The following is a 12,665-nucleotide window of genomic DNA, read 5'->3' as shown; positions in this document are numbered from 1 at the left end:
AAAAAAAAAAAAACGTAGCTTCCTTGTTCTAGTATTATCTTCTTCAAGTAAAAAAAAGGGAGCCTCAGAAAAGAAAAAAATATACCAGAGCAAAAAAAAAAAAAATGAAAAAATTCTGGTTAGTTTGTTCATTTCAATTTTTTTTATAATTAATTAAGGTCATCTCATTCATTCATTCTGAAGTTTCTTTGTACATAATTGTGTTTTGGTTTTCATTTTGGCCATTTCCACTATCATCGGTTTCCCTTTCTCCTCATTTCCTTTCCAAACATTTACCCTAGCCTATGTTACACCCTATTTTAAGTCCCTTTGATTTAGTGTCGTAAATTCATACTAAGTGGTGGAGATTTGATATATTGGCAAGCTTATGGTAATTTCATTCTAGGTTGCGACTTGAGTGATTCCTTGAAAACTAATCATAGCCTAAACACTTGAGTGCAATGAGTGGCTTCCGTGAGGGTGTTGTTGATTTTAATTCATACCTTATGTACATGGTCAAAAGCTCAATTGCTGAGATTCTTCAAGTAGTTACGTTGTGTGTTTAAACATGACTAATACCTTGGCTTTGAGAATTGATAGTTGATAATCTTTACATTATGAGGGGGTCGAGAAAGGTCGGTAAACACGAAATCATAAGAGTAAAGAGCTGATGACATGATCTAATATGCTTGGGGACAAGCATTGGGTAAGTGTGGGGTATTTTGATAAGTCTCCAATTCAACATTCAAATGTCCACTTTAGTGCTAGGTTATTTAATTAATTTGGTGTTATTTTGGGTATTATTGCTTGTTTTGGTTTGATTTGCCTCCACAGGACTCAAATGATTAAAAGGAGCAGAATTGGACTTAATTGAAGAAACTTTGGACCAGAAAGGAATTTGGTGCTGAATTAAAGGAGCTGAAACGAGAATGGAGTTAGTCTTGCCTAAGACTAAGGACCTCCGAATCTACTGATGTTCAGATTGACCAGGACCTTTTCCTACTCGAAAAAGAAGGCATAAAATTAGGAGGGGTTTTTCTCTATAAATAGATGAGAACTTACACTTTGGGGTGGGGGGGGGGGGAGGAACAAAACTTCTTCTCTTAGTTTTTTTTTCTTTTTGGGTTCTTAGTTAGCTTTATTTATTTTTATCGTCTTTAATGGTTATCATAGTCGAATTCATGACTATGTGTAGCTAAACACTTTATTCGGTTAAAGGATTAATCAAAGGCGAGCATTATTTTCTATTGTGAGATTGTTGCTCTTTAATTTAGAAATATGAATTTATATGAGCTGTTTGCATGTTTGTTAATCTATAAAATCAGACCATCATTGGAGGTTCAGGTGACGGTTCGGTCGGAGTTTTGCTTTTTCATTCATTGAACAACGTTAGAAAATAGGATTTGCAATCATCTGAATATCTTAACAACGATTAAGCGCATGAACATGTGATTTGGTTTAAATTGGAGTCGCTCAGAATTCGGTTAATTTAGATTGGGTCTTTCTAATTCATAATGCATTTGATAGATTAAATTCTAACGCCAAGTTAGAACTGTTTAATCGAATAGGGGTTTATCTTTAGGAGTACTTGGATTTGCTTTACAATTCAGGAAGGATTAGGTTGGAAATGAATAAGGAACGACTATAACCAATCCAGATCATGTTAATTAAGATAATGTCTCACCGTCAATGATTGATGGGAAATAATTGTTTGGCCTACGGAATCTCCCTTAACTGAAATTCCAACATATAATTTTACATTCAATTTCAATTCGACTCTGCAATTTTTATTTATTCATTAATCAACAATTTCAATCCCCCCTATTTACTTTTTGTTAATTGCTTGGTTATATTTGTGATTAGATCAGTATTAATCCCTTGGGTACGACCTCTGCTTGCTCTATCTACTAATTATTTTGTTAAGGAAAAGTCGAGATTATCTTTGGTGGATTCGACACCCATCAATAGGCTTCACAATTTAAAACGTGAAAATGACTCAATTGCATCCTATCTCCAAAATCCAAAGCATATCGGTGATCAACTTACTGCTCTTCAAAATCTCGTCTCATCGGACGATCTTGTCGAATCAATTTTGGATGGTCTTGGTGTCACATACAGACCATTCATTCGCGCTTTGGAGGCTCGGATGGAGTTTGTTAATTTTGATGATCTCACTGGACTTTTGCTAAGTGAAGAAAGAAAGCTTGCTCATGATGTTCCCCTTCCATCTTTCATACCATCAATCAATTTAGCATCACACAATTATAATGGGAGAGGACGTTTTTACTCTAATCGTGGTCGGGGCAATTTTTCTGGTCCTACTTACAATCACAATAATTATTCAACTAATGCTCCTGTTGATATCAGTACATTGACACGCCACAACTGTAAGGGGGTTGGTCATATAGCAAAGCAATGTCCCTCACCCAAATTGAATAGCAATTTCAGAACCAATTTCAAACCTGCATCCAATATCACAACGACCTCTCACTCGAGCTCAACTAACTGGTTAATGGACTCAAGAGCAACTCATCACCTTACTGCTGACGTAGGAAACTTGTCTGTTCATTCAGAATATGACGAACCTGAGAATGTTAAAGTAGGTAATGGAAATACTATCCCAATCTCTCATACAGGCCATTCGAATTTCACTGTCTCTAATACTCCAATTAAATTCTCTGATATTTTACATGTTCCTCAAACTATTCATAATCTCTTATCAATTTCATCTCTAACTCCATTCGAATCCTATTTCTATTGAATTTTTTGCTAATCACTTTATTTTGAAGGATTTGGCGACAAAGAGGGAAATTCATTGAGGACCGAATAAGGATGGCCTATATACATTGTCAATTCCAAAGTCCATGCCTCACTCTGTTCAAGCTCATCATGTGTCTCTCCCTTTATGGCATGCTAGATTAGGGCATTCAAATATGCAAATTGTTAAGAAAGTCTTATCAATGAATAAAATTTCGTTTGTTGCTAATAAAGATACTAAATTATGTGATTCATGTTGTGTTAGCAAGTCTCATAAATTACCTTTCCCCAAATCTGATTTTATTATTGATGGTCCCTTAGATTTAATTTGCTCAGATGTTTGGGGTCCTGCACCTGTCACTTCACATGATAAATACCGATACTATGTTCTCTTCTACGATCACTTTAGCAAATTTACATGGGTGTTTTTTTATTAAATAAAAATATGAAGTTAAGAGTTTATTCATGAAATTCAGAATAATGGTGGAAAAGCACTTTCAATGGCCTATAAAAACCTTTCAATCTAATTGGTGTGGGGAATTTTAGTCATTAATCGAATAATTGTCTATTAATGGTATAAATCATCGAGTCTCTTGTCCGTATACACCAGAACAAAATGGTTGTGCGGAATGGAAGCATCGACATGTGGTTGAAACGGGTCTTTCACTCTTACAACAAGCCAACATACCAAATTCCTTTTGGACATATGCCTTTGAATGTGTTGTTTATGTCATTAATCGTCTTCCTGTTTCCAGTATTAATTTCAGCACACCATATGAAAAGTTGTTTAATCCACACCTGATTATGCCATGTTTCGTCCCTTCGGTTGTTTATGCTATCCATTGTTGCGCCCTTATAATTCTCATAAATTATTGCCTCGGTCTAGAAAATGTGTTTTTCTTAGGTATAGCAAAATCCACAAAGGTTATAAGTGCTTTGATTTACTTACCAATAAGATTTTTATTTCACGCCATGTTGTGTTCAATGAACAGGTGTTTCCTTATCAGCAATTAGATTCTGAAGCTCGGTCCAAGTCCATTACCACACAGTCTAGCTCGGGTCCCCAATAATCTTTCCAACAGTCCAAGACCCAATTACAGTGATTCTGGGAACTCAAATTCAACCTCATAATGTATCTGCACCACGTGAGCAGTTTGTCTCAAATGCAATTGTCCCTTATGATCTGTCTGTCCCAAATTGCACAATAAATACACAGTTGAACAATACTAGAAGTAATGGCAATATTGCCACTACATCAGCCCCGCAGCCCAATTTACCAATGTTTTAAAAACCGGACCGGATGACATCATAAATAATATATATATATATTTTAATTTCATTTAAATTATAAAATTTATTAAGAGTTTAAAATTTTATTTTATGTATATTTAAAATTTAAATGCTAAATTTACTTTGTTTATATTTCAAAGATTAATTAAGTTTTTAATAATATTTATCAAAATATATAAAAAATTAATACTAAATAAAATTTTAAATTTTAAGTATCAATATAATATATAAGTATATAGTGTTGTTTTTATTCACAAGTTGAAAGCTAGCTTAGTGGTCCCTAAGAGCCAAGGTTCGAATTCCACCTACAACATATATTTTTTAAGTTAAACATGTGTGACTAGCTAACCGGACCAAACCGCTCAACCCGGCCGGTTCACGGTTGACCTGGCCAGTTCAAGCGGTTCAGTCCGATTCGTTGAACATATTAAGAACCAACATCAATCGGACCTGAGACCTGACCGATTTTACGGTTGAAGCGGTCGAACCAGTCGATCTGGTCCGGTTTTCATAACATTGCAATTTACTACCACTACAATATGATGTTGGTCCCTTATAACGTGACAAGTTAGTTCCAAGGGGGGATAGGAACTATTTAAAATTTTGTCCGTTGAGGCTGACTTCTTTTCTTATGAAAAGTTTTACACAACGTCACTAAGTAGATTCAAGACACAAGCTTAGTCAACTTGTGACTAAGTCTGCTTCTTTACTTGAGTCAGGAAATAGCACTTAGAGTCTATTCCTGAACTCAGCTTCTTAGTAAACTTAACTCAGCGTGAGTTCTTTACTTAGTCAGTTTTCATAGCAAGCAATATATATTAAAGGAGTTTAAGGGTTAGAAAGATATTACTCAGCAAACTTATCCTGGTTCGGCCTCTCCGCCTACGTCCAGTCCCCGGAACTCGTTCTGAGCTTTTTGAATTCTCTACTGAGCTCTTTAAAGGTAGAGCACGAAACCTTTTACAAATAGAAGCTGAGTATAACAAGAGTACCTTCCTCTATACCTCTACTCACTCCTATATCTAGCACTGAGTACTATAACCGAGTACTCAGCCTCTCCTTTCTATTCTTCTAGAATTGATAAAGTGTTTGCCCTAAACAACAATTGCTAAGACACTTTAGACGATTGAAAATCACTCTAGACTTTTACACAATAATATGGAAATTGGTGTAAGGTATTTGCTTTGCTTTTCTCACAGAATCTACGAGTATGAATTTGGTCAGCGTATCGACTAATTAAAGTTCTGCATCGATTGAAGCAAATGGATGGCCTTTATATAGTGACACTTGAGGCACCTGGTCATTTCGAATTTCGAAATAACTGTTGAAGGGAAACAGCTTCCTGTCGTTGTCACTCTGTGCGTGCTCAGCGTCGTTGGCCAATAGAATTCTTGCATCTTCTGTCTTCATCAGTCTTTGTCAGAATGTTTCGTCATTTAAGGAAAGGTCCACGGGACAGCTTTCTGCGCCTTCTGAACTTTTCCCAAAGTAGAAATACTTTGTCTAGAAGTTGAACATTGTCTGCCGCTGTCCAGACTGCGATGTCGTCCAACTCAGCAGCTTCCTCTTGAAGCTTTTCGATTAGAAGGCTTCTGGATCCTTCTCAAGATGAGTCGTCGTTTTGATTGATACGGCAATATTTTGAACTCTTGGGCTGAATGGTCTTGATGTGTTGACTTCTACTCATGGGCCTTTGGGCTTTTTAATCTTAATGTCTTATACACAATTAAACTCAACATTGAACAAACACATTAGTGTAATTAAATCAAAGCATTTAAATTTAATGTATTAGAATATTTTTATCATTACATAAATAATTTTGTCAAATCAAAATCATGTGGAAAGGTGTTTCAACAAACTCCCCCATTTTGATGTTGGCAAAAATATTCAGTTGAAGAACTCAGTGTTGAGCTCCCCCATGATAGTTGACCTTATTTTATCAAATAACTCCCCCGTAAGGGTTGAGCTGCTGACTTAGTTTTACTCTAAACATTTCAAGGTTTAATTGAGTAAGTCTAAGGTCAGTTTTCAGAGATAGGTCAGCTCATGGAACATATTCTATTTAACTCAGTTTTACGCGGAAGGTTTAAATATCAGAGAGCGCTGAGTATACTTTGTTCAATGAGTTTTAGTTAAGTGGACATATAAGAAGTGGTCAACATATTTGATCAACACAGCATACATATCATAAATCAATATAGACAGTGTAGCACAATTGATTTAATGAAGATGCGTTTTAACAAATTATAATAATCACTTAAGTAAGCATCACATAAGAGTAGTCAGTATGAAGGAGATGCATATAATTTGTTTTGAATTTAAAGTCAGCACAACAGGGTTCACAAAAATAGACACAGATATAAAGGTTCAAAAAGCTAGCTATCCTAATCAATACAAGTGAAGCTACTTCTTCTAGTAATTAATTTGAACAGGATGATCTATAGCTTTGCCTTTGCCCTTGTGTTGCGACTGACTAACTGAAGCTTGCTGAGTTCTGGGGGCTTGTTCTTTCTCCCCCGTTTTGCCATCATCACGTTTGGGAATGAAGGTTTCTTCAATGGCAGCTTGAGTTAGGCGTTTAGAAAATGCCTTTAGCTTTCTCGTGCTTTCACTCATTCCGTCGAAGATTGGAACACCATCATCCACAATGGCTCGAGGAATTCCGATAGATGCAACACTCAGCATACTCAGCACGTATGCTTGAGACTTTCCCACCCAGTATAAGGTTTCAGATACCATTGCAAAAGCTTGATGAAACATCTTTAGTAAAGACGAATCAAAATACTCACGTTGAGCGTTGGAGTGACGAAGGTGGTTGAAAGTGACTCGAGAGTACTTCAAGATCTCGTTTGTCTTGAGCTGGTCAGTGTCCATCTCTTGTTTGCTCAAGTTCAGCATGCACACAGTTTCGCTGAGTTGCTCAATGGAGCATTGTGAGTAGGAAGAGAGTTGGTGATTTGTCTTCTCTTGCTCGGTATGAAGCTGGCTGGAGAGATGTTGTACTTCGGCAGAAGTGACATATGCCGAGTTCGCAGCTGACAACTGATGAATCTGCCCTTGCAGTTGGTTCATGTGGTTTACCATGGTCAACTGGAGTTCGGCCAGCTTTGTTATAGAGTCCTGCCTGGTGGTGGACGTGCGCCTAGTGGTAGAGCTTCTTAAGACGATTAAATGTGTATTGCGGTGAATGTGCTATGTCTATGGATGTGGTCTTTATAAATTGCTCTTAACTCTACTAGACGCTACGACTACTTAGGGGCAAGTGTACCCCGTCGTATCAAGTAATAATCCGGTTAAGACCGGGTATCGAATCCACGGGATTTATAACTACAAGTATTAGACGACTCGGTTTTATACGTTATCTAAGCGGTGAATACTTTGGGGTTGATGTGGTGACCAACTAGAAACTACTCCTAACTATAGGTGAGACAGATTTACGTCACAAAAACTCTACGAAGTGATATGAATGGTGATAAGATATAAATATAATAAACAATGATTCTAAATATATAGGGTTAATGATTTACTCTTGCAATGACGACTACGTGTAGTGTGACCGACCCGTGAAGTTCGTAGACTACATGGTTCCTAGTCAAGGCGTGTCTAATGCTCGGGATTAGAAATTAGGGCCCATAAGTTCCGTGGCTTGTTAATTCCTACGGTTTCCGGTTTGTCACTTCCGGTAGGGCAACACCTATATAACCCCTAAAGATAGCCCGAATGGCGTCGGAAATCGTGTCCTCCTACACAATAATCAATTACGAATATCAAAACAAGTAGCAAGTATAAACACATATAAGAAATAGAGATTGTGAATCATAAATTATAAATATGGAGAATGAAAATATAGAATACAACCAAGCCTAGTACATAGGAAGAGTACAAGCTAATTAGCAAGTGAAAAGGGAAGAATTCACCCTCGGAACTAGCTAACCGGACTCAAAGCCGTCTCTTAGGACTTGGAGGTGGAACTCTCGAGCTTGGTGGATGGAGGTGGAACGGAACTTTGACGGAATGCCGGAATAAACGAACAAGCTCTCAAGGTGGGAGAGTTTTGCAAACTAAAATCTGAATCTAAAACTAAAATAGCAAGAACTTAAAAATATGAAACTTGTTTATACAAAGAGGTATATCAAATGAGTGCTAGTCACTCTTATTTATACACATCAAGCTAGGGGTAAAATCATAATTTCACAAGGTACAAGCATGGAGCAAAGCATGGAGCAACATTATTTTGCATATTTCCCATTCCTACAAGCATGGAGCAAAGCATGGAGCAACATTATTTTGCATATTTCCCATTCCTTCAATGATTTCTTGCATGTGGACTTAATTCGGGTCTTGTTGTCTCAACCACGCCCCGCGTATAGTGATATACGCCGTGCGTGTTTGAGCTCCTGGCGTTTTATTGCTTGAAATACGCCATTTACGCCTTGCGTATCCTGAAACACGCCTCGCGTACCGATGGTTGACTTAGGAGACAATGTAGTCTGACGTTTATGATTAGGCTTATCATTGCATCTACGCCCCGCGTAGATTGGGGTACGCCCCGCGTATCAATGGTTGGATCCCACGTGGAGTCTGCGGATAAGGCAATTATTTCTGACTAAGTGTTCCACGCCCCGCGTGAGGAGTGATACGCCCCGCGTATTTTGGTAGATTTCCACTCATTGCTCATACCTGAAATACAATTCTCGAGAGCCGAGTTAGCTTGACGTTTTATTTTCTAATATTAATCAAATATAAGGAAAATTAACCGAAAGTACGGAATTTATTTTTATTTCGTTATTTTATTAAAACACTCTATTTTTGTAATTAAACTTATTTATTTCTTCTAAAATTAACCCGTAAATCACGCTAAAAGATAGGGGTAAAATACCCCTATCAAACCTCCTCGGACTTTAAAGTTTTACTTGTCCTCAAGTAAAAGAAATCAAAAGACAAGGGATTGAGATTATTAAGAAACAAACCGTCGGTCGGTTTTACCAAGTGCGTGATTTCAAAGTTAAAGTCTTATGCAAAGTTTTCGGTAAATACCCACGCAAACAATCGAGTGACCAAAACTTATTTGAAACCTCCATGATCAAAATTAATAGGCAATATTAACGGGGGTCGATTATCTTTTGAGAACCCGATAGTACCTCACCAAGAGATTTCACTCTTACGCTCAAACTTTGGTGGGTCGATGTTTTAGCACTCTTCTTTGCACTTACCCGAAGTCACTTTGAGTTTGCATTTTCATCCGGGTTTTTCCTCCTAAAATATGGTTAGGCAACATTAAAAATGAACCCGGAGGGGGGTTGTAATGTGGGTGGCTTTTTAGTGGTTAGTTTAAAGAAACTCGAGTTCAAAAAATACTGTTTTGTGATTGCACCGTGTTTTTGTTTATTTCGGCCTTGGCGAATTTTACAAAATATACTTCAAAATTGCTCGGGTGGAGCTTGAGAATGCCTTTTTATTTTTATTGTATCCTTTGTTTTGATAGAGGCACAAAAACAATATTTTGAAGGCTTATGGTGCTTGTTTGTTAAGGCCGTGACTTTTTCCGAGTGATTTGGGTGCAAATTGATTTTGTCGGTATTTGAACAAGAGGAAAAAGGGTTAAATGTTAAAAGGGTATTAACAAAAAAAGTTGGTTAATAGGCTTGAAGGAGTTTCCTAATGTTTAATGAAAACGAGAAAAATAAATTAAGAAAAATTAGCCTAAGTGGGTTCGGTTTATCATCTATTGCCTTTTTACCAAAAATAAGTGTACTTAACCCGGTATTGGATGCAAATTCTATGAGTCGAGTGAAGTCAAAGCTCTCGAAAAATTGTGAAAGAATTAGAGTTCTCGTACGAACTCTTTTAGGCTCAAAAATACCTCACAAAGATTCGGGTTTAAATTGTGTACTATCAATTCTTCGCTAAATTCTCAACTATCCCGTTTTTATTGCCTTTTCAAGTTTCATTATGGAGATGACAAGTGGGTTAGGACTCAATGCTTTTGTTTGGTACGAATCTAGGCTTTGCATAAATTCTAAAACTTCAAAATTAAGACTAAAATTTCTTATTAAAACCGATCCTTTGTGCTCCGACGGTATTTACATTTAAGGACAAACAACGGAACATTTAAATTGATTCCGAGGGCGGTGAGTGTGTCGGGAAAAATTTAAGACTCGATAAATTAGTTTAATCATTTTGTTGTTTATTTTGTTTTTGTTTTTGTTAGTGCAAAACAAACGATGAGTGCGGGGTTGCACGGCCCTCCGCGTTATTAAAATGACGTCTATTCCAAGGACGTCGCAAAAGAAAAGAAAACAAAAACAAAAAGAAAGATAGAATTTAAATTGAAAGATAGAAGGGTATCTACCCTATCCCTCCTCACACTTAAAAACGCAATAAGTTCCAACATTGCGAAATAAATTTGAAGCACAAAGTGTAAAGAAAAAGAGTAAGGTAGAGAAGACTCCCTCAAACATCTTCCGATGGTGGTGGATATGACATGTTCCGCTCCCGATAGTAATGACGTGTGAGGTGTTCGAGGTATCAATTCTCGAACTCGGTTGGCATTTATTAAAATTTAAAATTTAAAATTTAAATTGGATTGAAAGATTATTAATGTAAGTATGTATATATATATATATATATATATATATATATATATATATATATTTTTATTATTATTATTTTTATTATTATTATTTTTATTTTTATTTTTTTATTTTTTTTATTTTTTTTATTTATATATATAAATATGTTTTTTTTTGTGTTAAAAATAAAAATTAATAAAGAAAATAACATTTCAACCCGTTGCGGCTGGCGGGAGTCGCGCAGCGGCGGTGCCCAGCGTTGCGCGCGGGGCGTGCTGCCTCGCGCGCCGCAGCTCCTGGAGCTGTGGCAACGCTGCGCGCGGGGTGTGCTGCCGCGCGCCCTGCGTGCCACAGCTCCTGGAGCCGTGGCAGCGCTGGCGCGCGGGGCGTGCTGCCGCGCGCGCCCCGCGTGCCACAGCGGCCAGCATCACTTTTTTTTTTAATTTTATAAAATCAACATAAATATATTATATATAAAAAAATAAAAATAAAATAAGATAAAAAATAAAATAAAATAATTTTTTCATTTTTTCCATTTTTTCCATTTTTGTTTTATTTTTGCCAAGGTCAATACTTACAATTCTCTTCCAAATCGTCCCACCGAATTGACACAAAATTACACAAACACCTAATAAAATGTAAGAAAAAAAGAAAAAAAAATAAAAATAATTAAGCACACAATAATAACTTAAATGTAAAAACTTAAAAGTAAATTAAAGACATAAAATTAAACTTTATTCGAGCTTGGGTTGCCTCCCAAGAAGCGCTACGTTATAGTCGGTGAGCTCGACTTAGCATTTCCTCCTAGGTGTGTGCTTCCATTCGCGTTAGAAATGTAAATTCTTGAATAAACAATCCGTACCTACAAAACAAATTGTTAGCTTCAAAAAAATTTAACAAAAACCAAAAACTATATTTACAGAAATTATTGAAGAGTTTCGTTTGCTCCCCTTTTGACTCTTTTGGTAGTTCAAAAAGAGTGAAATATTCCGAGTTAGAATGAACCTCAAACTCTTCTAGCTTTGGATACTTTTCCATGGGTTCACACGCAACCGGTGCATCGATTAGGATCTCCGGTTCCTCGCAGTTGAGACAACCTACATCAGTTGGGGATTCCTCTTGAGAGAGCTCAATTAACTCGAGCTCCACATTTTGATCACCCGGATTGATGTCTCTAATTGATTCATCCGCGGTTGAATCGATACGAGACTTCAATCTAGCGATTTGATTTCCCAAATCCCTACAAAATACCTCAGTGTTAGATAATCTCACATGAATATCTTTAAGCATAGAGATTACCACATCGAGTTGCGAGGGTGATTGTTGGTGCGAACATCCGTCATCCTTGTGGTCATCCCACAGATGACGACTATAAGGCATCATACCATGAAAAAGATCATTAATAACAACAAAATAAATTATTCACAAAAAGAGAAAAAGAAGTCGATATAAACAATTTGCACAAAAGGAATGCTTAAACTAACAATAAAACGTTTTTGTCTAATATTGCAAGAAATTATAAATCCCCGGCAACGGTGCCAAAAACTTGGTGGACGTGCGCCTAGTGGTAGAGCTTCTTAAGAAGATTAAATGTGTATTGCGGTTAATGTGCTATGTCTATGGATGTGGTCTTTATAAATTGCTCTTAACTCTACTAGACGCTACGACTACTTAGGGGCAAGTGTACCCCGTCGTATCAAGTAATAATCCGGTTAAGATCGGGTATCGAATCCACGGGATTTATAACTACAAGTATTAGACGACTCGGTTTTATACGTTATCTAAGCGGTGAATACTTTGGGGTTGATGTGGTGACCAACTACAAACTACTCCTAACTATAGGTGAGACAGATTTACGTCACAAAAACTCTACGAAGTGATATGAATGGTGATAAGATATAAATATGATAAACAATGATTCTAAATATATACGGTTAATGATTTACTCTTGCAATGACGACTACGTGTAGTGTGACCGACCCGTGAAGTTCTTAGACTACGTGGTTCCTAGTCAAGGCGTGTCTAATGCTTGGGATTAGAAATTAGGGCCCGTAAGTTCCGTGGCTT

Source organism: Euphorbia lathyris, chromosome 1 (genome assembly GCF_963576675.1).
Source record: "Euphorbia lathyris chromosome 1, ddEupLath1.1, whole genome shotgun sequence".
In the NCBI taxonomy this organism is placed as follows: Eukaryota; Viridiplantae; Streptophyta; class Magnoliopsida; order Malpighiales; family Euphorbiaceae; genus Euphorbia; species Euphorbia lathyris.
Note: the sequence above shows the minus strand (reverse complement) of the source record.